The sequence below is a fragment of the Heterocephalus glaber genome, unplaced genomic scaffold (assembly GCF_053883595.1).
Source record: "Heterocephalus glaber isolate CG9 unplaced genomic scaffold, H.glaber_assembly_v1.0 deba00000546, whole genome shotgun sequence".
Taxonomy (NCBI): domain Eukaryota; kingdom Metazoa; phylum Chordata; class Mammalia; order Rodentia; family Bathyergidae; genus Heterocephalus; species Heterocephalus glaber.
In genome coordinates this window covers 43,629,968-43,657,940 of record NW_028258147.1, presented here as the reverse complement: position 1 = coordinate 43,657,940, position 27,973 = coordinate 43,629,968, and the positions used below count along the sequence as shown (strand labels likewise).

Below are 27,973 nucleotides of genomic sequence, written 5' to 3'. Positions count from 1 at the left end.
TACCTTCGCCTGACAGCCCGTGGCCCCGGCCCGGCCGTCGCCCCGCCCCTCGCCGCGCTGCCCCACCCCAGGTGGGCTTCAGGTCAGGCGGGCAGACTAGGCTCTTCCTAGGTGTGCCTCGCCTGCTCAAGGGAAACTGAGGCAGACTCCCTGTAGATTCCCGATAATTCTGAGTGAGTTCGCGATTCTGTGAGGTCTTGGTTGCAGACCTTGTGGAAAGGCTACCCACGGTCCACCCAAGTACCCGTGTGGCCAAGGGAAGTGTCCCCTTATTCCTTATATTATGTAAAGTGTTACTTTTTTTTGAGGGGGAGGTGTAGTCTAGGCTGGCCTTGAGATCTCAGTAATCCTCCTGCCTCAGCCTCCTCGGTGCTGGCATTGCGGCGTGCACCACCATGCCCGGTGTTTGCATTCACTTTCTATCCTGTTGTAGCATTAGACCTTTGTAAGAGTACTAACATACCTTAATGAAACATGAGAACCAGTCAGGCGTGGTGGTGCATGCCTGTAATCCCAGCACTGGGAAGCTGAAACAGTTCAAGGCCAGTAATAGGGAGCCCTTGTCTACATAAATAAATAAATAGGAATATTGGGGAAAATAGGACACTTTTTATACGTCTGCTTTTCTAGAGTGTGCAGATTTAAGTCTGTGACGTTCTTTGGGGCAACCATCTTAAAATGAGATACATTTTAAGTACTAGCTAATGCCATGAACTGTTTTAAGAGCTTTACAACTAAAAGGAAAGTTATGTTACTTTAAAAAATTTTCCTGGTAAGTTCCCCTTCGTGATTTTTATGTTCTTGTGAGGAAAGAAAAATAAAACATGTTTAAATCTGATTTTTTTAAAAAAACACTTAGTTTAAAACCATCTTCAACCTTTAAGAAAATGGCACTCCTAACAAAAACATCAGTTTTAGATTATAGGTTTTTTGTTTTGTTTCAGTTTGGTTTGGTTTGATTTGGTCTTTGGAGCTATGGATTGAACCCAGGGCCTTGTACTGTGTATGGTAAACATGTGCTCTGCCACTGAGCTATAGCCCAGGATTAAGCAATTCTAATGTAGAAAACTGCAAAGGAGTTAGAAAACTGCAAAATTGTTTTAGGCAAAGGTGGAATTAGAGATATGAGCTTGACATTTTAGTCTTAGGTTATTCTTTTGATTTTTAGGTCTAAAAGCTACTAATAACTTTATATAATATGCTAATTACTGTGTACTGTATGTAGTCAGTGTGTACTCTGTTTTAGGAAGAAACCTATTGCAAAGATATAAGGTAGTATTCACCTGAAACTTAAAAATGAAAAGAAATTTGTCCTGATGCATGTTAAAAAGAAATCTATGATTGGAAGCTTTGTGTTGACTTTTGACAAAGGTGGTAACTTCAGACAACATTATGATCTAATAAAGTTTATTTTTTAAAAATGAAAAAATAAATGAAATCTATGTAGGGCTGGGGATTTAGCTCAGTGGTGCTGCTCCCTGCCTCTGCAAGCACAAGGTCCCAAGTTTAATCCCCAATACAAAAAAAAAAAAAAAAAAATCTATGTAGTTTAAAACTCAGAATGAAATAGAAAACTGAAGCTGGAGATTTAGCTCAGTGGTGCTGCCGCGTGCCTCGCAAATGCAAGGTCCTGAGTTGGATCCCCAGTACTCCAAAAAAAAAAAAAGAAAAAGAAAACTGAAAATTCTGTTTCTTCATTGCACTAAGTAACCGCTTACATTAGCACGTTTATAGAATGAATCATTTCTAAAATGTTCATATTTTAAAATGTCAACTGCCATCTGTATGGAGAGACAACATAAAAATAACCGAACAACTGAATGTGAAAAAAAAAAGAGCTTTACAAATGTTAACGCTGTTAATCCTCACAACTCCAGGAAGGAGATGCTGCTTTACCCATTTTGAAGATGAGGGAAACAGCACTGAAGGGCCAAGTTAATAGCACGGCTGGAATTCAAACCCTGACCATCAGGAAAAGTCTATTCTTAACTAGGTGGCTATACCAGAGTGATTCGAAACACACACCTACAACTTTGCTGTAATTTTTTATTTAAATGTTTTGGTGTTGCAGGTGGGTGAGAATCAGACTACCTGTGTGACAGGCATGCAGTGGCCCACTGTCGACTGCAGAGGAGTGTGGTGGTGATTCACAGTCATGTTTGTGCCGGACTGCAGCTGCATCACCACACCCAGTGACTAAGTCCTGTACGGAAGACCTGGTTTAGGTAAGCCAGCCTTGGCTTCCTGGAGTTTAGAGGAGTAGCAAAGCATACATCATTGTAAGGATTTAATACACTTTTTATTTCCATTTTTGACATGTTTTCCAAAGTCTTAACTTCTCATATTCTAAATTAGTTTTGAAGATTCATCTTGAGGCTATAGTACTAGTTAAAAGGTACTGACAGTGATATATACCTCTGTCCCTGTCATGCTTAATGGAAATTTAAATTGGCTGTTTAAATCCTTACAATTCAGTTGAAAAGTTGGATTTCAATTTTCTTTGGATCTCATTTCTCAGAATGTTTGTGGAGATTGGTCCTTGAAGCACACATATTTCCACAAGTTAGAGCATAGTTGTGGAGCCGGAAGTTGCTGTCTGGTTTGGAGACACCTGTACCATTATACCTTTTTCTGAAGACATTAACACTACTCCTTTTTACCATGTGTCTTCTATTTTGAAAAGAAAATTTAATATTGTAATTTATCTTGACAAGTCAACCTTTAGCAAATTGTAGGGCCCTGGCACCAGAAGTGCAGGGATTATAGTCATAACTTCATCCGTTTTTTTCCCAATGGCTCTTCCTTTAAATATATCCAGGAAAGAATAAACATAAATACTGTATGAACAGTCCATAACTTCCGATCCCCTCTACCTCTCTGCTGCTTGCCTGCTGGTGCTATGGCTCAGCTGGATTAATAGCTCCACCTTTGTCCTCCTCCAGTCTGGAGGGGCTTTTTTTGTTTGTTTTATTTTTGCTTTTGTTTTTTGTAGTACTGGAAGCTGAACCCAGCACTACATCCCCAGCCCTTTTTTATTTTGAGACAGAGTCTCACTCAATTGCTAAATTGGCCAGGCCAGGCTCAACCTTGGGGTCCTTTACCTTACTCTGGGGAGAGTGCTGGGATTTCAGGTGTGCACCAGCACACCTGGCTGGTTCTCAGCTTTTATTAAGGTGTGCAAATATTGTTGCAAAGGTCGAATGCTACAATAGGATCCAAAATGAACTCAAACACTGGGTGTGTTGCTGCACCCCTATAATCTGCACACTTTGGGAGGCCCAGACCAGAGGACTGCAAGTTCAAGCCCAACCTGGGAAGTTTAGCAACTTAATGAGACCCTGTCTCAAAATAGAAAATAAAAAATGGGCTGGAGATGCTGCTCAATGTAAAGGGCCTGTGTTAAATTCAAACATAAAACCAAACAAAAAAACCAAAACCAACCAACCAAAAAAACTCCAGAAACCTTAAAACCAACAAAAAACCAAAACATAAAACCATACAAAAAAACCAATCAAAAAACCAAAACCAACCAACCAAAAAAAACCCCCCAGAAACCTTAAAACAATCTATCCCTCTCCCTCTTTGCACAGAGTTTTCAACATTCTTGTAATGGTTTAAATTTTTTAAAAATTCTCTGATAACTGAGAATACTTATTGAGTCAGTTAGGCTGGGTACAGCTTTGGGTTTGAAGTAAAGCTTGATTTAAACTGATTTAAGCAGTAAGGGCATTTATTGGTTTACAGAATAGCATCCAGGCAGGTTTCCATGCTGTCTTTATCTGCCGGCTGTGCCTTTCTGTTTGTGTGGCCTTCATCTTCACAGTGGTGTGGTGGCCATACTTCCCAACTTTGAATACCCTCAGCAAGGCTGGAGGGAGAGAAAGTGAGCTTCAGAAGTCAGGAAGAACATTTTTTCCCCAGTACCATGGGTTGAACCAGGGCTTTCATATTGAACTACATCCCCATCCCTTTTTTAATTTTATTTTTTGTTTTGAGACAGGATCTTGCTAAGTCACTAAATTGCTAAGTCACTAAATTTATCAGCTTAAACTTGCTGTCCCCCTGCCTCAGATTTCCAGAGTGCTGGGAATACAGGCATGCACGACCACCTCTGGCTCAGGAAGAACTTTTCAAGAAACCTTGCAAACTTCATTTTCATCTTTTCTTCCCACTTCAGTACTGTGACTCCAACTCAGGGCCTTGCATTTTAATATCTTTAGATGGGTTAAAAGCTTCTTAAATCAGTGTGAGGTTTCTCTCTGCCAGGACTATTGTCTTTTGGGGTTGGGCAGTTCTTTGTTGTACGAGATCCTATGCATGGAAGGATGTTTAGCAGTAGCCATGGGCTCTATCCAGTAGAGTCCCCCACTGCCAGCTATGACAAAAATATCCCCAGGCATTGCCAAATACTCCTAGGGGCCAAACAAACCCCAATTGAGAACCACTGTCTTAGACCAGTGGGCCTACCTTGGAGCTAGTGGATGGGATTAGCTTTGTAGGGATGGAAAAGGAATGGTCCCTTTCCTATCCATAAAGGATCATGGCCAATATCCTTATAACAAAGCTAGGTAAACAAGAGAAAACCATAGTACTTATACATGGGAACCATTCAAAATATGGAGACTCAAAGAAAGCACCAGGTGGCTGAAACTTAAATATCCTTTTCACAGAGAAGTGTCTGTGAGTTAGGGAGTAGTGGCAGGGTATGGGAGATTAGAGACCAACCTTGTTGTGAACAAAGGTGTCTTGTTGTGCAGATAAAGTCTCCACATAATCTCTCAGAGCTGCCCTCAGAAGAGGAGATCAAAAGACTGTCTGGGTATAATGATAACTTTTGGTCATCTCTCTTTTCAGATGGTTAATCTTTCCTGGTTATTTGATGGTATCCTTATTCCCATGGAGAGAGTTTAAGACAATTCCTCCTCCTCCTCTCCTACCATTTTTTTGTGGTGCTATGGGTTGAACTCAAGGCCTTGAGCATGGTAAGCACCTACTCTCCCACTGAGCTATCCCTCAGCCCCAACACTTGTATTTAAGGGGAAGTTAGAGAAATCTGAGTTCTGAGACTGTTTCTTCAAATCAACAGGTTGAGGCACCACACTTTGGGTTGTCATTTTCAGGGTCCTAGCAACTTGGTTTGGGGCACTTGTTTGGCACAGAGGATAAGATACTGAACATTTCCTATTAGGAGGAGATGGTGAGAATAGTGTTATTGGTTTAGATCCAAAGTGCTCCCCACAAGTCTCATGTTCAGAGCTGGGGCTTTCAGAAGGTGATTGGATTTCGAGGGCTTTGACTTCCTTGGTGGGCCCATTCATTGATAAATCGTAATTCGATGCCATCATTGGGAGGTGATGGAAACAGGATGGGGTTCAGTGGCAGGGTCCTGGGGGCATGACCTTGGGGATGCTATCTGGTCCCCAACCCTTTTCCTGTCTGGCTCTTTCCCTTTTTCTCTGCTTCCTGGCTGGCAAGAGATGAGCACTGTCTCTCTGCCACACCCTCTCCCATGATGTTTCTGCCTCCCTGTGGTCCTAAAGCAGTTCAGCTGGCTGCCCTTAGACCAAAGATGAAACCCTGAGCCCAAACAAATATTTTCTCCTTCAAGTCAATGTGTGGTCACAGCAGTGAAAAGCTGACCAGCAAAGTGGATAGAGCCACAAGGTTCATCACAATTTCTTTATCACGCACCTCTCCAGTCTCTGGGACACATTGCAGAACTGTCCTGTCAGTTACCCATGTTACTGGGTAGGAGGCAAATTGATGATATGTTTTGAATTTTGATGGTTTTGGCAGAGATCTTCTTTTCAGATATTGGCCTTTACAGAATAACTGAGGAGGTGGGTGTGGTGGCTCATGCTTGTAATCCAGAAACCCCTAAACCGAGGGAGGAGGATCCAGAATTTGAGTGCAGCCTGGGTCACATAATGAGTTCAGGACTAGGCTGGACTTTGTAGTGAGACCCAGTCTCAAAAGAAGGAAAGCCAGCCAACCAGCCACCCTGGCATGGTGGCACCTTCCTGTAATCCCTGTACTCTAAGCATGTTCCAACCCAGCCTGGGAATTTTAGAGACTGTAGTGAGACCTTGTCTCAAAATAAAAAAGCACTGGGGATATAGCTTAATAAAAGGGCCCTGGATTTAATCCCAAGGACCATAGAAACAAACTCAAAACAGTGAAGAATATTAGGGCAAACCTGTACTTCTGCTGTTCCATGGTGGGAGAGGACAGAGTGATGTGATGGGAGAGAGAGAGAGCATTCCCAGAGTTCCTACTTAAGTCAGGGCCAAGGGCTTCCCCCAGGTCAGGCTTAGACCAGACATTTCTTACTTCTGTGGCTTAAGGGATATCAAAAAGGCTAGCAGACTCTCCAGATTCTGCCTGCAAAAACGTTTCTTAGTTTTAATTACTCCAAGACTTTATGTTTACAATCTGACATGTGTGTGTACACAAGCAAAAAAACTGTATTTGTAGAACACGTTTTCAAATCTTAGGAACATCAGTGACATAGAGTGCTTCAATTATTAAAACATTGTTCTAGAATTAGCTGGCGTTTTTTATGGTTATTGGGCAAATGCTGAATGCCTGCTCTGTGAGGTAGACTGACCTTATCCTATTGCTCATAGTGTTGAAAATCTGGTGAAGGCAACAGAAATCCTGATGAAATAAATTCAACATTTATGATATTACTCATAGGGCTGGGGCATGCTTCAGTGGGAGTATTGCATTCTATCTTTTTTTCACTGGCTAGCATGGTTCTTTGCTTTGGTAATAACAGAAATTAAAAGTAAAGCAACAGTATGATTTTATACACAAAACCTTTCATTGAAAAATAGGAGAGAAGGGAGAAAGGACTTTAGGCTGAGTCATGGCTGGAGGGAGCAGGCTCTGATGAGGAGGCTCAGAGTGGCCCACCTGCAAAGTAGCACTGATGGTCGTCTCAGTCTCGGCTTTGCAGCCCTGGAGGGACCCTCATGGCTTGGGGAGTGGCTCAGTGTCCGTGAAATCCTTCTCTCTCCTTGTGGGGGTTTCAGTCATGCAAGGCTTTGCTTTTCCTGGAGTCCAGGTGATTACAGATTTAGAGCAATGACTGGAGACTTTAAAACATCCCTCCAGGGAGGAGGCCTGCTAACGGGACTTTTAAAGGTTGACAATGAAGAGCCTGTGGACTCCTGATAATTACATTAGTTATTCTTATCTTGTTGTCCTCCATCTTGAAAGGGGGTGAGAGGAGCTAGGTAACTTTGGGCTAATAAACTTTGCTTTGCTAATATTTAGGCAGACATTCCCTAAATGACTAACAAGCCTATATGCAGAGTTGGGAATTTAACCCAGGGCCTTACAAAGTAAAGGTCAGGCTCTGCTGGTTGCCCACTGGGCATTTGTAGACCCAAGCAAAGAACCATGGATTTTAGCAGAAACTGCTTTTTAATGTCTCTGATTGACTCAGCAAAAAAGTGGATATTGTTTATAATGAGCAAACAGCAGGCCAAGGGCCCAGGAGTCTGAAGCCCTCGGTCCCCATAGTGGTGTCTGACTCCCATCAGGCAGGCCCTGAGTCTGAACCTCAGAACAGTAAATTGATCTCATCTTGCTGTGGGACCCGATTCCCCTTTGGGCCTGGGGGTAGGGGAGGGAGAGAGAGCAAAACCAAAGAATAACCAAACACATTCGCCTTGCTGGTTAATGTATCTTAGTCTTTGCAGATTTTGAATCATCTATTCTGGTTCCAGCCTGGGCAACTTAGTGACTTAGTGAGATACTGTCAAAAAATAAAAAGCAAACAAAACCCTGGGGATGTAGCTCAGTGTGAAAGCCCTGAGATCAGTGCTCAGTACCCTGCCCCCTACATGGAGGTCTGGACTTTTCTCTGCTACCCACAGCCTTCCCAAGGGTGGACTTCTTTAGGGGCCTCTTGCAATTTATGGCTCAGGAAGCTGAGTGCTTCCTCTTAGAGCCCACAGTCCTCCCACTGTTAGCCGACACAGGGGCATCCTGAGGCTTCCGCACTTCCCTGTAGGCCACCTTCATCTCAGCAGACCCAGGAAGCTACTGCCTTTGACTTGCCCATCTGCCAGCACAGACAGAGGCCTTCTTGGCAGATACCGGGCTCTGAGGGGAGAAGCCAGGCTGGGTTCTCCAGAGCAGAGTTGAATTCAGGAGATCAGGCTGTCGTTAAGTGGGTCTATGGCTATGTCAATGATACAAAGATGGGAGAGGGAGGAATGAAGTTTATGCTGATGGAGAACAGTGGGCCCCAAGCAGCATGAGTGTGTGTGGCTATTTATCCTCTTGCAGCTCTATACCTGGTGAGCCTGTCAGGGTTCAGGTGACTGCATCACAGGTAGGTGGCAACATGGCTCCACTGGCCCTGATTAAGACTTCCCAAGGACTTGTGATTTACTTATTTATTTTGAGATACTGGGATTGAGCCGAGGCCCTTTACACTGAACTACACCTGCAACTCTTGTTTTTATTTTTTATCTTGCAAGTCAGTAAGTTGTTCCACCTACCTCAACTTCCCAGACAGAGTGCTAGGATCACATTCACATGCTGATATACCTTCCTTTAAAAAAAAAAAAATCATCCTTCTATTCTACATTGATTAAAAACCTCAGCTTGCTTTCATTTGGAATAACTGATAATTTCCCAGAAACTCTGCTTCACCTTTCTCTTTACCCTAGAATCTCTTGCCACAAAAGGCGACGTTCCTAAATTTACATCACCAGGCACTGGAGAACCAAGGTCAAAACACAGGATTTTAAGGCTACCTACTTCCTTCTTGCCTCACTGAGTGTGAGCATGTACACTCATCCATACCACCTTTGCAGAGTCATTTGCTCACACTGTGAACTTACAGGCCAGATGTGGAGGTGCATGCACTGTCACAGCCACTGGCAACACCGAGACAGGAGAACTGCAAGTTCAGTGCAGCCTTGCATGAGGCCCTGTGTTCAGTCCTTGTACTACAAAACAAAATACAGACTTGACAGCTCTGGAGGCTGTCAGGAGTTGACAATTAAGATGATTGCAGGATATGTTGAATTTTTGTGAGAGTGAGAAAGAAATCAGTTGCAGTTTCAGGATGAAGCACACTGAGAACTAGTTCTGGAGCAGGAGTATAAGTCATGAAGGTTTATGCAGCAAGACAACTAATGGCATTCTCCCTTCTAGGAACGTGGATGACTCAGATGTGCCTTCACCCCAGCATTTGTAATTATAAGCTAGCTGTGGCAATAATAGGGAGTCTTTGAATCATCTAATCTTACAGTTTCTTTGGCTGCTGATCTCTTTAGAACAGTCTAGGACCTATGAACTGAAAAATGCACTAGTTGCTTTCAAGGAGAGAAGAGCTCTTTGTGTGGGGATGGGGACCCTAAGAGTTCTCTTTTTCCCTCTGTTTGGGAACATGGATAAGAAGGATGAACTCAGGATTCTCAGAGAAATATATGAGCTGTGGTGAATCTGGACGTCTGAAGAACGTGAAGTGAAGGTTTAATGTTAGGTTTGGTATATGTGTGCAGTGAAGCCAGGAGCCTCAGGAAGGAAGACATGATAATTTCAGTTTAATAAATAAATACCAACACAAAGGAGATGAACCAGAAAAACCTGAATCTGTCGGCAGCCTCATAAAGTAAAAATAAACTGGTCCCTTTTGGGAAATCACTCTTGGTGCAGTGTCCTAGGTCTGAGCCATACCAGGAATTTTTTTTATATGCTTGTGAGTGACTCTGTCCAGTAGACTCTGGATCCAGATAAACAGAACTGCAGGTCCCATTAGTACCCGAATCATTCTGGCACAGGAGAGCACGCTGTTAGTCAGCTTTCTGTCACTTTCAGGGACACAAGATCCAGAGTATAACGTGGTCTTTTTAAAAGAAATCTGCCAAGTGTTTATCTGCAGAGATCATTCTGTAAGGCACTGCTGTGGTTTGGATCTGTGTCCCCCGAGACCCCTGCATTAGGCTTGGGTCTTTTTAGAACCATGTAAGACCTACCAGCTTGGTGTTACTGTGAGGTGGGGCACCTTCAAGATGGGGTCCAGTGGGAGGTCCCTGAGTCATTGAGGTTGTGCCCTTGCAGGGCCTGTGGGACCTCAGAGGTAAGTGGCTTTGCTCACCCAAGTCCACCATGGTGTGCTGCCTTGCCATAGTCCTGAACCACCATGACCAACAGACCATGGGCTGAAACCTCCACAACAGCAAGCCAAAATAAAACTGTTCTCCTTATAAGTTAATTGTCTCAGGAATTTGTTATAGGCATAGAAAGCTGGCTAAACCCTGGCTTACATTCTAGTCTTCTGATACTTCCTCCAGTTACTAGAGCTCTGGGAATGGTGGCAGAAGCAGAAGCAAACATAATCAGTGCAGCAGTCCTGGATCTGTGGTTGAACTCTCTGTGATTTTAGTTTTCTGGAGTCAACTGCATTGTGTGGCTCGGCGATCCTCCTTCTGAAGTGTAGAACAATGCTACATCATAATACATGTGTAATCCAGGCCATCCCGCCATGCAGGCCCTGTGTGATCTCACATCAGCACAGGTGAGTGCTGCACAGTAACATATTTTGAAAGAGTGAGAGGCTGTATTCACACGATTTTATCAAAGTATTGTAATACTTATCTTTTTATGAATAGTTATTCTTTTTACTATCTTACTATGTCTAATTTGTAAATTAAACTTTATCACACATACTGTCCATGGTGTTAGGAATCCACTGAGGACCTTGGAACTTGTGCCCTGTGGATAAGGGAAAACACCATACCATAGAATTTTAGAGCAAAACAATACTTCAGAGGAATCACTGTCCAGCTCTTCTCATGCAGGTTCATGGACTGATGATAATTAGGAAATTATTCTATTTGGACAAAATAAAGACAAAGGAATAAGGGAGTGAGTTTTGTATAAAGCTAATTGTATTCAGTTGGAAGGGATTTTTGTTTTTGAGAGTCTGTCCTACTTTTCTTATTTTTAGAAGGTCTTTTTATGGGGATTTGGAGGATTAAAACCTTATGCTCTGACTTCTCATTTTTGTCCCTCCCTGCCAGCCAAGAAGGGGCTCAAGTTGCCTCCGAAAGGGAATTGACTTTTCAGTTTTCACCTAGGAAAACCCTAAGTACGGGCTAGCTCTTGTGAAGTGGAAATGAAAAAATCTTTCAGTTAGGCCAGGAGGGAGCCCTGCTTCAGCAAATCTGGAACCAAATTCAGCCAGTTCTCTTCTGTGAGGCCAGTCTGACTCACACCTAGTTGCTGGCAGAGGACTTGGAGCAGAAAGAGAATTCTCATTTCGTTAAAGTGAGCCCAGCTCACTCTGCTTACCGAATAAAGGTAATGCCAGCCACAGTGAACTTTAACTCAGGACCTTGGCCAGCAGGAGACCACACCCATAACCTTTGCCATCACCCATCAGATGAGCTGCTCCTCCTCCTTTGAGTTGGCATGAAAGTGGAGTGAAGCTTCTGTGTTGGCCTACAGGCGGATGTGTCAGGTGGGGAGCTTCTTCCTCCTGGGCCAACATGGGGAATAGCAGGAGGGCTGGGCAACTTCTGGTATTTGCTGGCAGGGCCCTGAGAGGCCCTTAGTAATCTCACTGCAGTCTCCCAGCACAGACAGTGAAGGGTGCAAAGCTGTTTTTAGATCAACCATCAGGATAAATAGGATGCTTTTCTATTAAGTAAAGATTTTAACATTTGTGTTAAAGTGCACTTTGCATAAGAGGCACTGTCTTCACCATTTCTAGGTGCGCAGTTCGGGGCATTCAGTGCACTGACATTGTTGTGCAGCTGTCGGCATCACCCGTCCCACCTCTCCTTTATCTTCCTGAACTGAAAGTCTGTGCCATGGAGCAGGGACTCCTCATTCTCTCCTTCCAGCTCCTCAGTAGGCATGCCTCCAGATGTCTCTATTTATCAGGCTACGCTAAGTACCACATGTACGTGGAATCATGCTGTGTTCATCTTTTTGTGACCAGCTTTGTCACTTACTAGGTTGCCCTTAAGCTTTACCATGTTGTTGCATGGGTCAGAATTTCCTTCCTTTTTAAGGCTAAATGATGTTCTTTTGTATATATACAGCAGTTTCTTCTCTAAGGGATTTGAGTGTGGGGAGTGCTATCTGTGGCACCTGTAGTTCTGGGAATGTCCTAAAATTGCACGGCAGTTGGAGTATCTTCCTCGGCACAAGGCTGGGAAGTGCATGGAGATATGGAATCAGTTCTGTACCCCACTGGATAGACAGTGACAGCAATCAAGAATTAAGGACTGCTGGGGATTTAGCTCAGTGGTTCTGCCACCTGCCTCGCAAGTTCAGGGATCTGAGTTCGATCTCTGGTACCAAAAGAAGAAGAAGAAAAAAGATTCATACAAAAAAAAAAGAATTAAGGACTGTGGGGAGGGCTTAGCTCAGTGGTAGAATGCTTCTCTCACACACCCTGAACTCCATCCCCAACACACAACACACACACACACACACACATATCGAGGATTGCCTGTACAGTCATTGGGCACTTTTGTTTTTGTGGTACTGCAGATTGAATTCAGGACTGAGCTAGATCCCCAGCTCTTTTTCTATTTTTTCAGAGTCTCATGAAGTTGCTAAGTTGCCCAGGCTGGGCTCAAACTTCTGGTCCTCCTCCCTCAGCCTCCTAGAGTGTTGAAGCCACAGGCATGATCCATCATGCCCAGCTAATTGAGCACAATGGCTTCTCTCTGAGGATGCATCCCATTGGAAACTTGAATGTGGACTGCCCTGCCCCTGAAAGTACCATTTTCCCCTTCTATTCTTTCTTTTTTTCTTGTCCCTTCCCCTCAATTTCTTCCCCTTTTCATTTGAACATTTTCTTCTCATTTCCCAATGTCTGTTGTACATTTCAGTCCTTATTTCCTATTTCAGTTTCTCACACCTGAGAAATAATGCAGTATTTATTTCACTTAGGAGTATGATCTCAAAGTCCATCCATTTAGCTATGAATGTCTGAAGCTCATGCTTCTTTTTTTTTTTTTTTTTTCTTAAATTCTTTTATTGGTACATTTTAGGTATACAATACATTTCCATTTATCATTGGGTGTTTGTACCTGTACATGATGTATCTTGGTTCTTATTTTTTCCCCATTACCTGTGCACCCTTCACCCCCTCCACCCTTCCCTATTTACATAGACTTCGTTTCTATTTTTTTTTCTTTTCTCATAATTTTTCCTTTCCATTCTTTCCTTTCCCCATCTCCTCCCACCACCCCTACCCCTTTGGACCTTTTCCTATTTCAAAGTATCAATTATTAGTTATTAATCCTTTTAATCCTTATTTACACTTTCAGTTTCTCACACTAGAGAAACTATTCTGTCTTTACACATGTGTGTCCTATTTATTTTACTTAAGAGTATGGCCTCAATATGCATCCATTTAGCTATAAATGACTCTAGTTTCTCATTCTTTATGGCTGAGTAGTACTCCATTTTATAAAAAACCCACATCTTCTTTATCCAGTTTCCAGTTGATGGGCATTTGGGTGACCACTATGGAAATCAGTGTGGAGATACCTCAAAGAACTAGGGCTGGAGTTCCCATTTGACCCAGCTATTCCCCTGCTGGGTATTTTCCCAAAAGAATTAAAAGAATCATGCCACAACAATATATGTGCACCCATGTTTATAGTGGCACAGTTTGTAATAGCTAAAGCTTGGAAACAGCCCAAGTGCTCATGCTTCTTTATGACAAAGTAGTACTCCATTGTATAAAAAAACCCCACATCTTCTTTATCCACTCATCGGTTGATGGGCATTTGGCTGTTTCCAAGATTTAGCTATTGCAAACTGTGCTGTTAAAAACATGGGTGTGCATGTATCACTGTATGTATGTATGTATGTATGTATGGTACTTTTAGTTCTTTGGGGAAGATATCAAGGAGGGGAGTAGCTGATTCATAAGGAACCTCTGGTTTTAATTTTTTGAGTAATCTTAGAGATGGGTTTTAGGAAGCAGATTCAGTTGTCTTTTCTCTCTTGCTTCCTGTCCAATCATGTGATCTCTTCCACATGCTCTTCTATTGTGAGGCTGTACATCGTGTTGTGATGTAGCCTAAAAGCCTTTTCCAGAGTGGAGAAGATAACAGGGTTAGAACTGTGAGCTAAGCAAACCTCTTTTCCTTATAAAGTACCCAGTCTCAGATGTTACGTCATCACAGCAGAAAAGAGACTAGGATGCTCAAGAAAGAGGCCATTCTGCTGTTGTGATTATGTTCTTGGGCCAGGCATGTGGCCCAGGCCAGTAATCCCAGCATTCTCAGCCTGGGCTACATGGTGAGTTCGAGATCAGCTTAGACTGATAGTACCCCTCCCCTAATAAACTGTATCCCGGGGAAGCTGATTCCTCCTGTACAGAAAATGTGAGGGATGGAATTGCTAAGTGTTCATGTGTTCATGCTTTACCAAGGTTAAATGAGATCATCTTTAGAATTTGACCTTTTCTTTGAAAGTGTGGTCACTGATGGGAGTTCAGGTAAGTTTGGTGCTGCTGCCTCTGCATTATCTGGAGTATTTTAGATTTTCATTGTCAGATCTGTAGTGACTTCCATTGGGTGTTAAGTGGAAAATAATATCAAATGGAAAGTAAAAAGGGAGCAGCCGGCACCAACCATGCCGGGCTGGCCATTCAGCAGTGGGCATTAACTGCCTGGCCTGTGCTGTACACCCAGATCCAGACAATGGCAGAGAGCAGAAAGACCATTGCCCTGTGCTTGGAAAGATGGTGGAGTGGTGAGCAGCTGAGAGGGTCTTCCCGAGGCTTGGTGTTGAGAATTGAAGCCTCTCAGGAGAGTGAAGGAGCCATGGTGGTAAAGACGCAGCAGGCTACAACGGTTGGTAAGAGGTTGGGATCAGCATCCCCTACTGGAACATGGGCTTGCTGTAAGGGAGGGTGGCTTGAACCTGCATCAGAACTGTGCAGGGTTCAAACCCACACAGGTCAGGGAGTTCAACTCCAGTATAACGGCCAGAGACCAGCCTGAACCACAGTGGACTACGGCTGGCTGGCTGAGATTAATCAACTCTAATCTGTGACAGCAGATACACGCCTTGAAGGAAAGTGGAAATGCTGTGAGCCCTGGCCTACAGTGCGCATGGCCCTGAATCTACCTGAAGAGTCTGTTATTACCCACTTCAGAGCCTCTGTGGGCAGTGGTTGAGCTGCCCACTTTGCAGGCCCCAGTAACAACTCTAAGGAGCAGGTGCCAGGGCACAGGACTGGGGCTCAGCTTTGTGGATCTAGAAGAAGCACCTTTCACAGGCTGCTCTGCCGATTGCAGCAGGTGTGGTTGTTAACTTCAGCTGGTGGAAAGAGTCTGCTACTATTCTCTTATTGAGCTTTCAGAGACTTCCTGTCACCCTGATTGTGGCATATGGCCCTTGAGCCATACACTAATCATGTTGTTTTAAAAAAAATTCTTCCCTGGGCCTCTATGTCAGTTCTTTTCAGAGTGGAAGGAAGAGCAAGCAGTTATAGTTGTCATTATGTTTAATGCATTTTAAACAATAAAGAGTTGGCAAGCTCATTCATTTCCAAAATTTAAAAAAAAATTGTTGTTTTCCAACCAACATTGCATTTACTTTCTAGGGTTCACTCCAGGACCCATGATGGGGTGGTAGAAGGTGGCAGAGACCTCAGACCCTGTGCTGGCAAAGAAGCCATGTCCCTGATATTGGGAGGCCAATGTGGACAGGGGTCAGGGTGACTCTCACTTCTGTATGAGCCGGGTGTGGCAGCAGGGACTATAATCCTACCACTTGGACAGCTCAGGAAGGAGCATTGCTGTGAGTTCAAGCCCAGCCTGAACTACATAATGAAACCTAGACTGAAGAAAACCAAACAAACAAATAAATGCATGCTACAACATTTGAGGCATTTATTGAGGAGAGCACCCCATTCTATCTGTGCCATAGGAATATTTGGAGAACCAAATAAGGCAAAGAAGGTGTGGAACCTTAGAAAGTGACAATGCCTGATCCAAAACCAATGCTGGCCTCAGCATTTGTGTGGGCCACTAGAAGCACCAGTGGCAGCGTTTCCCAAACACACCTAGAGGACCCGATCTCCAGATCACCCTGGGCATCTCCATCTGCTGCAGATTAACCCACTTGGGAATGTCTTGAACAACATTCTTTCCTCTTGAGTTTTAAGAAGTGAATTAAGCTTCTTTTAACAATTCCACTCACTATAATTAATCAGTGTAATGCAGCAGACCAGCACGGGGAAAGCTTTTCTAGATTTCAGTTGGAAACTTTTCTTGATCTTTTCCTTTCTGTGTCTCTTTTTAAAGATTCTGTCATCTCATAATCTTTTTGTGCCTTTTACTTTTTAATTAATGCATGCCCATGACACATCATGATCACAGGATAATCTGCTCTGGGGAATCAGGACACACATGTCAGATCATTTTTATCCCCTTTCTCCCTCACCCAACTCTGCCTCCTCCCCAGATCCTTCTCTATCTCCAAAAAGCCGACCTCCCTGTTTCTTTTCACCTTTCTAGGCTTAAGTAATTTTTAAAATGAGTTCTTCAGAATTTTTGTTAGACTGAGGTCCAGGGTTCAGAAACTCAGTTATCCCTTGAGCCGAGCCATGAATTGCAGAGCAATGAAGGTATTTAGTATCATTTCCAAGCAGTGAAATGTGGGAAAAGGAGAGATTTAAAATAGAGATATTGGCTGGGGAGGTAGCTTGGTGGCACAGGGCATGCTCAGCATGTGCAAGGCCCTTGTTTCTATCCCCAGCACCTTAAAAGAAACACAAAATAGACACATTACCTGGAAAGTAAAGCAACTTTTTATAACTTGCTCTATTGTTCTTTATAATATTACTTCTAAGATTTAGCCTGGAAGTAAGAATAAATCTTACCTAGCTTGCTTTGTGGTTTCTAAACAGTGATTGAATTCTAGCATTGCACAGTTCCTTGTGATCTCTGTTTCTGTTTTTGCAGTTCTGGGGCTCGAACCCAAGACCTAGTGCAGTTAGACAAGCACTTTACCACTGAGCCACATCCCCGGCCCTTGATCTGTTTCCGATGCAGGGCCAATGCTGTGTCACATCTAGTCATGTAACATCCAGGATTGAGTGGAATGGTAATCAGTGGTTTCTAGGGAGTGACAGTGCTCATCTCCTCAGAAAAGGAGAAGGAGTCTGAGGTTAAGAAGAAAAGACACGACTTGTGACCAGGAGACCCAGCCACTGAGGACCCACCCTGGGCCTGCCCACCAGCTGCCAGCTTAGCTGCATGGGCAGAGCGGGTATGGGCTGACTGTGCCCTGCTCAGTCTGGCTTGCTCCGCCCACTTGCCACCAGGAGACCCAGCCGACCCAGCCAGAGACCCAGCCAATGATAACCCCCCGGGCATGCAAGAACAGCTTCCCCCCATCACCTCTGGCCTCTTGGCTGTGCAGCTACTTGATTCCAAACTACAGAGGCACAGGGGAACATAAAGTCTATTGTCCTGAGCTGCAGAAGTGAAAAACAGAGAGAGGGCCTCTCTCAGGCTCCCTGATGAAAACTGAAGCCCACTGGAAAAGTGAAGAGAGTCTCTGCAATAAAGGCACACCAGACCACTGTGCTTGGTAAGTTGGAGGGATCATCACCTCCCATCGGAACCTGGACTGTCTTCAGGGGAAGGTCAGCTGGAACCTGCAATAGAAACTTGCAGAGTTCAACCCTGCAGGAGGACAGGGAACTCAACTTGGGACTTGCAGCCAGAAATCTGCCTGAATCTCACGGGTCTGTGACTGGCTTACTGAGACTCATTGACATAACTGTACACTGCTGCCCATGTTGTTTATTGTGGAACCAGACACATACCCTGAAGGAGGCCTTTCATTTTTATCTTTTATATGTTATTTTCAAAATTGCCACTATTTTTTTGCTCTTATTTTAATTTTTTTTCTTCTTTTCTACTCTTTTAAATTTTTTATTTTTCTCTTTTTTCTTTCTTTCCCCTTTTCTTTCTCTCTCTCTCTCTGCCTCGCTCCCTTGCTGTCCCACATTGTTCTTCTTCTCCCTTTGTGTTCCTGTTCTGGCCCTAATTCATATTTCTTCTTTATTTTTCTTTTCTTCTCTTTCTTTCTCTTGCCTGTGCCCTCTTGCCTCACTGCTAACCTTCCCCTCTCCTTCTGCCTACCTATTCCCCCCTCCCCAACTCCTTCTAACTCCCCATCCCAAAGGGTAAAGTTGCTATATTGAAGATTTATTCACTATAAACATATGTTGGGTTGGTCCTTGATTTTGATGTAATTCATACAGTTAAAGGTGAGAGATTAATAACTACCACAAATTGTCATTTTCTAAGAGGTACTTGATGCTATTGTGTTGGTGATTGTATCACTTGGGCTAAGGTGTTGTGATTGATCTAATCGGTTGTCCTTTCTGGTATAATGAAAATGAGATAGACTCAGAGCCACTAGAGACTCAAAATATAAGGACCACCTATATCTGGAAGACACCTCTGAGAAGCAATCATTCCATAAGTCTTCTAAATACATCAACAAAGATACTTACAGTAACCAACGTCAAAGTGTCAACCCAGGAAATAAACCAAGGACAGTACCAAAAACGAAAATGAGAAGACATTTAAGCAAGGCACAAACTGAGCCATCCAACCCATGAAAAGCAAATTCTAGGGGAAGTGAGGTGGAAAAGTCTGATAATCAACTACCTGGACAACCTGAACTGGTAGCACAGGAGGTAACAGAACAGATGAATGAGGCTGTAGAAAAATTCAAAGCAGAAATAATCTCCCAGGTAACTACAGAGATGGTGAGCAGAGTGAAAGACATGATTAGAGGCTCTAGAAGAGAAACAGATTAAAAAAAAAAAATAGATGAGCTCAGAACTATGCTGGAAGCCATGAGTGCCCAGCATAAGAAAGAAATGGAAACCATGATCACCCAATGTAAGAAAGAAATAGAATCCATGAAATATATTCAAACAGATATTCAGGAGATTAAAAACTCCATTGAAAGCATTCAGACCAGATTAAGGGCATCTGAAGATAGAATATCAGATATAGAAGACATGATTGCAGTTAAGGACTATGAAAAGAGAGATCTCTTAAAAATAGTAAGGGGCCATGAGAAATCAATCCAGTGGCTGCTAGATGATGCAAAGAACAATAACATAAGACTGATAGGAGTCCACAAAAAAACAGGAGAAAGTACAATTGACATAAAAAACTGTTCACAGAAGTAATAGAAAACTTCCCAGACAGAGGTGGAGAATTGGACGTACAGATTAGTGAGGCATATATAACTCCAACTAGCCATGATCAAAAAATAATCTACACATCGACATATAATAGTCAAGGTCCCAGAAACCCAACAGATCAACAAAATCTTACAGGCAGTTAGAGAAAAGAAACAAATCACATACAAATGAAACCCCATCAGAATCATGGAAGACTTCTCAACACAAACCCTCAAATGAAGGAGAGCCTGGAGTGAAGTATTTCAAGCCCTAAAAGAAAATAACTTCCAACCTAGACTATTTTATCCTGAAAAAATATCTTTGAAAATTAATGGGGAAATTAGATACTTCCATGACAAAGAACACCTGAGAAATTTCATGAACACCAAACCAGCACTCCAAACAATTCTAAGCAATATCCTAGAAAAAGACAATGAAGGTCACCACTACATGAAGCCCAACAGAGGGAAGCCACCAGGCAAGGTAAGAAACTAAAGGGAAAGGGGAAAAAAATAAAAAATAAAAGAGCCAACAACAGTAAAACATCATGACAAAGATGAGTCAATATCTATCAATTATAAATATCAATGTTAATGGCCTCAATTCACAAATCAAAAGAAATAAACTGACAGAATGGATTAAGAAGCAAAATCCAGCAATATGCTGTATACAAGAGTAGTGATCTTATTTGCAGACAAAGTAGATTTCAAACCAAAATGAATTAAGAGACACAAAGATGGTCACTACATCCTTGTGAAGGGAACAATCCAAGAGGAAGAGATGACAATCCTAAATATATATGCACCAAATACGAATGCCCCCAGCTATACAAGGCAAATCTTAATGGACATGAAAGACCAAATAAGCACTAATACAGTTGTAGTGGGGGACCTCAATACTCCACTATCAGAAATGGACAGATCATCTAGACAAAAAATTAACAACAGAATTCTAGAACTGAACCAAGCTATTGAACAAATGGACTTAATAGATGTTTTAGAGTGTTCCACCCCACAAAATCAGAATACACATTCTTTTTGGCTGCACATGGGTCCTTCTCCAAAATAGAGCACATGCTAGCTCATAGGACATGTCTAAGTAAATGTAAAAGAATTGAAGATACCCCCTGTATATTATCAGACCATAGTGCAATAAGATTGGAGATCAATAACATAAGAAACTGCAAAACTCCCACAAACACATGGAAATTGAGTAACACCCTCCTGAGCAACCAGTGGGTCACAGAGGAAATTAAAGAAGAAATTAGACAGTTTGTACAAGTAAATGATAATGCCAGCACAATATACAGGAGTCTGTGGAACACAATGAAAGCAGTTCTATGTGGGAAATTCATAGTCAATGCCCATATTAGGAAAACAGAGAGAACTCAGATAAATAAACTAATGCAGAACCTCAAGCTTCTAGAAAAAGAAGAGCATGAGCTTAACCCAAAGCTTGTACAAGAGTGGAAATTATAAAGATCCGTGCAGAAATCAATGCAATGGAGACTAAGAGGATACAAAAAATTAATGAAGCAAAGAGTTGGATTTTTGAAAGAATAAATAAAATTAATAAACCTTTAGCCAATCTTATCAAAGAAAAGGAAAGAAAAGGCTCAAATTCATGCAATTAAAAACAAAAAAGGTGAAGTTACAACAGACCCAGCAGAAATCCAGAGGATCATCAATACCTACTTTGAGAACCTGTACTCTAATAAAATGCAAAACACGCAAGAAATGGATAGATTCCTCGATACATACAAACTGCCAAAGTTAAATGAAGATATAGAAATTCTAAACACCCCAATTACAGACAGTGAAATTGAAAATGTAATAAAAAATTTACCAACAAAGAAAAGTCCAGGTCCTGATGGCTTCACTGCTGAATTCTACAGGACATTTAAAGAACTATTGGTATTACTTTTTAAACTCATCAAGGAAATTGAAAGGGAAGCAAGGCTTTTTATTCCTGGAAGCAAGTGTTACTTTGATTCCAAATCCAGGGAAAGACCCAATCTAAAAGGAGAGGCCAATCTACAGGCCAATCTCCCTAATGAACATAGAAGCAAAACTCCTAAACAAGATACTGCCAAACAGAATACAGAGGGTCATCAAGAAGATCATACACCCTGACCAAGTCGGATTCATCCCAGGGATGGAAGGATGGTTCAACATTCATAAATCAATAAATACACTATATTAACTGAGTCAAGGACAAAAACCATATGATCATCTCAATAGATGCAGAAAAGGCATTTGACAAAATCCAACGCCCATTCATGATAAAAAACCCTACAGAAAATTAGAATAGAAGGTCTTTAATTTAACCTGATTAAGGCTATCTATGAAAAACTAACAGCCAACATCATACTAAATGGTCAAAAACTGAAAACTTTCACACTAAAATCAGGAACAAGATAAGGATGCCCACTATCACCACTCATGTTTAATATAGTCCTGGAAACATTAGCCACAGCAATTAGAAAAGAGAAACAAATAAAAGGAATAAAGATAGGAAAGGAAGAAGTTAAATTATCATTATTTGCTGACGATATGATACTTTACATAGAAGACCCAAAAAACTCCACTGAAAGTCTTCCAGACTTGGTTGACAGCTTCAGTAGTGTAGCTGAATACAAGGTCAACACTCAAAAAACTATAGCCTTCTTGTAAACAAATAACAGACTCACTGAGAGAGAAATTAGGGAAACAATTCCTTTTACAATAGCATCCACAAAAATGAAATATCTAGAAATCAACCTAACAAAGGAAGAAAAAGACCTCTACACTGGAAACTACAGCACTCTGAAAAAAGAGACTGAAGAGGATAAAAGAAAATGGAAAGACATCCCTGTTCCTGGGTAGGAGGAACCAATATAGTGAAAATGGCAATACTTCCAAAACTACTCTATAGATTTAATGCAATGCTGATTGAAATTCCAACAATATACTTCACAGAACTAGAGAAAATCCAAAAATTCATTTCAAACCAGAAGAGCCCCAGATGAGCAAAAGCAATTCTAGGCAACAGAGACATGGCTGGGGGTATCATAATCTCCAACTTGAAACTACACTACAAAGCTACTGTGATAAAAACAGCATGGTACTGACAAAGAAACAGACTCAAGAATCAGTGGACTGGATTAGAAGATGCAGAAACAACTTCAGACATACTCAGCCACGTCATCTTTGACAAAGGAGCCAACCACCCTCATTGGAAGAAAGATAGCCTACTTAATAAATGGTGTTGGAAAAACTGGATTTCAACCTGCCAACGATTAAATTAGACCCATACCTATCATCATGCACTAAACTAAGATCGAAGTGGATTAAAGATCTAAATATTAAGACAGAAACACTAAACTTGCTGGAAGATAGGTAGAACTCTTGAAGATATTGGCATAGGAAAAGACTTTATGAACAAAACCTCAGTAGCATGGGAACTAGCACAAAGAATCAACAACTGGGATCTCATCTTATTAAAAAGCTTCTGCACTGCAAAAGAAACCACCAACAGAGCTAACAGACAACCTACAATGTGGGAAAGCACACAGCAGTACCTTAGACAAAGGATTACTCTCTAGAATACACAAAGAACTGAAAAAAACAGCTGGGGATTTAGTTCAGTGGTTTCGCCGCCTGCTGCCCAAGCTCAAGGACTGAGTTTGATCCCTGGTACAAAAAAAAAAAAAAAAAAAAAAAAAGAACTGAAAAAAATCAGACTTCCCAAATTCAAAGACCCAATTCAAAAATGGGCATCTGAAATGAACAGACATTTCTCAGACAAAGAAGTAAAAGCAGCAAATAAATATATGAAAATATATTCAACATCACTGGTCATTTGAGAGATGCAGATAAAAACAACACTGAGATTCCACCTCACCCCAGAAAGAGTGGCTGCTGTCAGAAATCAACCAATAACAAATGCTGGTGGGGGTGTGGGGAGAAAGGAACCCTTCTCCATTGTTGGTGGGAGTGCAGACTGGTGCAACCACTGTGGAAATCAGTATGGAGATACCTCAAAGAACTACAGCTAGATGTCCCATTTGACCCAGCTATTCCCCTACTGGGTATCTTCCCAAAAGAATTAAAAGAATCATACCACAGCGATATAAGTCCACTCATGTTTATAGCAGCACAGTTTGTAACAGCTAAAGCTTGGAAACAGCCAAGTGCCCATCAACTGGAAACTTGATAAAGAAGATTTTTTTATGCATAAAATGTAGTACTAGTCAGCCACAAAGAACGAGAAACTAGAGACATTTATAGCTAAATGGATGCATATTGAGGCCATACTCTTAAGTGAAATAAATAAGATACACATGTAAAGACAGAATATTTTCTCTAGTGTGAGAAACTGAAAGTGTAAATAAGGATTAAAATGATTAAAGTGAATAATTCATAATTTGAAATAGGAAAAGGTCCAAAGGTGTAGCAGTGGTGGGAGAGGAAGGGGAAAGCAAAAAAGGGAAATGAAAAATTATGAGAAAAGAAAAAAAAATGGAAATGAAGTCTATGTAAATAGGGAAGGGTGGAGGGGGTGAAGGGCACATAGATAATGGGGAAAAAATATCCAAGATACATCATGTACAGGTACAAGCACCCAATGATAAATATAAATGTATTGTATACCTAAAATGTATCAATTAAAGAATTTTTTTAAAAAGATCACAAAATAGAAGGAAAGACACCAGTCACAAAGCAAAGCAGAGGATGCAAATAGCTATTTATACATACGTACATTGGCTCCTACCATTCCTGCATTTATTCCTTTGTGCATTTATTTCATATTTCTTTTCTTTTTGCAGTACTTGCAATTGAATCCAGGGCCTCGTGGATGCTAGGGAAGTTCTATGAGTGACATCCAGCCCTCACCTTTTATTTCTTGTCTTTCTATGTTCCTGGTTCTCTATATTGGTCTGTTTTCTATTGATGTAATAAGGCTGAGGCTCTGTGACTTGTAGAGCAGTTTGTCTAGCTGACAGTTTTGATGGCCAGAGGGTCCATAGCATGTGGTGTCAGTGTCCTAGTGAAGATGTTCTGGCTGTATGCCTGCATAGCAGAGAAGCAGCAAGGGAGCCACCCAGTGCAGAAGGGATCACATATGACAGGACCGGAAGTCAGAGATCCCGAGCTCAGGCTCTCCCTTTGTACAGTGACACAACATCTTTCAGAAACTGTATTAATCTCTCTTGAGGGTGGTGCTCCCATGATTTAATAATCTCTCACAGACCTATTTTTCCTCAGTACAGGGCATTGAACCCAGGGCCTTTGCTCTGAGCTTCATTCTACTGCTTTTTTAATTTTTGAGACAGGAGCTCACCTAGTTGCTCAGTTGCCCAACCAGGGCTTGAACTTGTGATGCTAATGCCTCAGCTTCTTAAAGTGATGGGAATATAGGAATGCTACCCTGCCAGCTAGGTCCCCCTCAGGAAGATCCAGCCACTCTCAGTGTTGCCACAGTGGGGACCACAGTTCTGGTACACAAACTTTTGGCCAAAAAGCAGAGTTTTTCCAGAAAAAGCCCCAGAGGTGGGGCTGGGGCCACATACAGATCCACATTCACTCTCCCATGACTGTTTCCTTCAGCTGGGTCCCACCTCCTGTGTGACAGCCTAGGGGCTCTGAGCTCAGAGCAGATCAGTCCATCATTGCTGTGGGCACCCTTATGACCAATCATTTGTGCTAGCAACCACACCTTCAGCACAGTGAGAGCTGTCAGGGTGTGGGGAGCAAAGCTGCAGTGACTTCACCACTATGCTTTTCAACTTTGAAATAAGAGTTTGCTAAGTTGGCTGGACTCAAAGTTGCAGTCTTCTTGTCTCAGTCCCCCAAGTGGATGGAATTAAAGGTGTAGGCCATTGTGTCTGGCACAATAAGCCTATCAAGGGACAGTCTAGATCCCAAGTACATTAGTAGGTATAGTTTCTAAATGTTTATTGTGTAGTAAAAAACATGCTTTGTGTGTAAACAAATTTATTGTGTTCAGAATTCTCTTTTCTTTCCAGTAGATGGCAGTAGAGTAAAAGAAAAACATTCAAAGCCAGAGTTTTATTCTTGCAGGGATTGATGTATTTTCCCACAAAGCTTCCAGGAGGATGGAAATCTCCATGGAGAGAAATTGCAGCAGAGGCAGGAGGTAACACTAGCATGCCTAAGCTATCTAGGAAAAGGCCTTGGGGGCAGAATTTACATTCTCTCTGCAGGGTAAATGTTGACAACATTAGAAGAGTGTTAACTAACTTCCTGTACATGATGTTAAATTTTGGTTCGGAAAAAGTTAATTTGATATTATTCTTAAAAGTAATTCCTTTTGGTTAGAACTGGGGATCAAACCTGGGGTCTTGACATGCTAACTGAATACTCTACAGGCTCAATTTTGCTTTGTTTTGAGACAAGGTCTAATAGGATAGTCCAAGCTGGCCTTGAACTCATTATGCCTCAAACATGTGATTCTCCTGCCTCAGCCTCCTGAGTGGTATACTACCACACCTGGCTGTGTGTGTGTGTGCATGTGCACGTGTGTGTGTGTGTGTGTGTGTGATTTAACTGATTCATTCAAGATCAGTTAAATTTCAAAGGATATTTAATATGATAATTGGAAACCCCAAAGAAATGACCTCTTTGGTGATTTTTGAATGGTAAAGGAAGAAATTTAAGCATAATGCTGTCAACAAAATTCAGTAGCACAGCAGGATACAAAGTCAAAATTCAAAAATCAATACCATTTCTGTACACAACAAATTCACTGAGAGAAATTAGGGAAATGAAACCTTTCACAATACCATCAAGAAAAATGAAATACTTAGGAATCAATCTAACGAAGGAAGTAAAAGACCTTTACATTGAAAACTACAGTACTCTGAAAAAGGAGACAGAAGAGGATATCAATAAATGGAAAGATATCCCCTCCTCTTGGATAGAACCAATATAGTAAAAATGGCCATACTTCCAAAACTGTTATACAGATTTAAGGCAATCCAAATCAGAATACAAATAGCATACCTCACAGGACTAGAGAAAACAATTGTAAAATTCATATGGAACCAGAAGAAATCTAGAATAGCAAAAGCAATTATGGGCAACAAAGGCAAGGGAAGGGGCATCACAATTCCTGACTTGAAATTATACTATAAAGTTATTGTGATAAACAGCATAGTACTGGCAAAAAACAAAACAAACAAACAAAAAAACAAAACCAGACCCAAGGATCAATGGAACAGATTAGAAGATGCAGAAACAAGTCCAAGCACACTCAGCTACCTTATATTTGACAAAGGGGCAAAAACCTGGCTGGAAGAAAGCCTCTAAAATGAATGGTGCTGGGAAAACTGGCTTTCCACATGCCAAAGATTAAACCTGGACCCATATTTCTCACCATGCACTGATCTAAAATAAAAATGGATCAAAGATTTAAATATTAAAACAAACATTTAATTTGCTGGAAGATAGAATAGGTAAAACTTTTGAAGATACACGTGTAGGCAAAGACTTTATAAACAAAACAACAGTTGCACAGGAATTATTACAAAGAATCAACACCTGGGATCACATCCTATTAAAAAGCTCTTGCAAAAGAAACCACCAACAGAGTGAAGAGACAACCCACAGAATGAGAAAAAATTTTAATAAGCTATTCCTGAAACAAAGGACTAATGTCTAGAATATAAAGAACTAAAAAAAAAAATAGACTTCCAAGTTTAAAGACCCAATCCAAAAATGGACATTGAAATGAACAGACACTTCTCAGATGAAGAAGTAGAAATGGCAAATAAATATATGAAAAAATGTTCAACCTCAGTGGTCATTCAAGAAATGCAAATTAAAACAACTCTGAGACTCTATCTCACCCCAGAAAGAATGGTTATCATCAAGAAATCAATCAATACTGACCCAGAGGAAGGGCCTTCTGGGCTGCCATCTGTCCCATGACTCCAGGCACAAAGGAAGGGGCTTTCCGGCCACTGTCCATCCTGCTCCTCCTGGTCCAGAAGAAGGGGCTTCTGGCCTGCTGCCCATCCTGCCACTCCCAGCCCAGAGGTAGGGGCTTCCATGCCACCATCCATCCCACAGCTACAGGCCCAGAGGAAGGGGCTTCTGTAAGACCCAGATGAGACTTAGCACAAGTAATGCCATCTTGTTACAGGCCCTCCATCTTGTCCCTGTGGGTTTCGGGTTCACTACAGGACACAGAGTTCCTGGGATGTACTTGTTTATCTGTTAAGACACCAGGAATGTACCATTGTTTCTGTGTAAGGAACATCCTGTTTACTAAGTAAAGAACATCTGCACCGCCCCCCAACTGTCCCCTAACCGCAAAAATTCCGCTTCTGTAGTTCTGCTTGCTAAGCACTCCTGCAGCCCCTATAAAACCTTCCAACCCCCTGAACTCGAGGCCCTCTCTAAGCCTGTTACTTGGAGAGTGCCGTCTGGCCAGACTAATAAAGGTCTGTTTTACTTTTCCAACTTGTCATGTATGTTCCTTCCCGGGTGTTCTTTGCTGCAGTCAGCTCCTTGGAGCATTTGGTAAGGCCCTTGGTCTTACATTTTGGAGGCCCCAGTGAGATCCCTGGGTAGGAACCCTGGTTCAGCTGAGACTCTGTGGCGGGATCCAGCAGGAGACTCTTGGGTACAGACCTCAGAAAACCTCCAGAGGTAAGTTTTTGGCCAGTTGCAACCATTTGTTAAGTCAGGAGTGAGGTGGCTGACGAGTCGGGAAGCTTCCCCTGACCCCGAGGTTCCTGACAAGGAACAAGGG

General features: G+C 42.0%; 1 long non-coding RNA gene across 3 annotated transcripts; it reads left to right on the top strand.

Moving 5' to 3' along the window:
- Positions 1–2: 2 nt before the first annotated feature.
- On the top strand, positions 3–27,677 carry LOC110345381 (uncharacterized). 3 transcript variants are annotated; one of them, XR_002388687.2, is made up of 4 exons: positions 3–173; positions 2,072–2,225; positions 14,688–14,849; positions 15,605–27,677. It is a non-coding gene; the product is annotated as an uncharacterized LOC110345381 (long non-coding RNA). The 3 variants fall into 3 exon arrangements; XR_015448791.1 differs by having other exon boundaries at positions 14,688–14,853; XR_015448792.1 differs by lacking the exon at positions 14,688–14,849 and having other exon boundaries at positions 16,968–27,677.
- The last annotated feature ends 296 nt before the right edge of the window (positions 27,678–27,973 follow it).